Genomic DNA, 453 nt, shown 5'->3' on the forward strand with positions numbered 1-453 from the left:
GGGGGGGGCAGGAGACTGGGGGGGATTGGCACAAGCCCTTTAAAAGGGCTACGGGTAGGGTTTTAAAATTAGGAAGGCTGGGGGGGAAAAATCACGTTCCCTGACCGGGAATCGAACCCGGGCCGCGGCGGTGAGAGCGCCGAATCCTAACCACTAGACCACCAGGGAGCTCTGAGTGATACCGCTCAGGCAGCCTTAACTTCCTATCATTGTTTCACTTTCATTTTCATAGTCAATGCATTATGAGAGAGAGAAAGTAGGTGAGGTCATATATTTTATTTGCCCAACTTCTGTTGGTGAAAGAGAGAGGCTTTGGGGCTCACACAGAGCCTTTCTTCAGGGCCTGCTCCAAGGCTTGTTTCTCTCAGCAACAGAAGCTGCACCAAGAAAAGATATGACCTCACCCACTTTCTCTCTCTCATAATGCATTGACTATGAAAATGAAAGTGAAAC

General features: G+C 49.2%; 1 non-coding gene across 1 annotated transcript; it reads right to left on the reverse strand.

Moving 5' to 3' along the window:
- Nucleotides 1–96: 96 nt before the first annotated feature.
- TRNAE-CUC lies at nt 97–168 on the reverse strand. The gene has a single exon. It is a non-coding gene; the product is annotated as a tRNA-Glu (tRNA).
- Between the last annotated feature and the right edge of the window lie 285 nt (nt 169–453).

The sequence above is a fragment of the Terrapene carolina genome, unplaced genomic scaffold (genome assembly GCF_002925995.2).
Source record: "Terrapene carolina triunguis isolate 2854851 unplaced genomic scaffold, T_m_triunguis-2.0 Scaffold16811, whole genome shotgun sequence".
NCBI classification, from domain to species: Eukaryota; Metazoa; Chordata; order Testudines; family Emydidae; genus Terrapene; species Terrapene triunguis.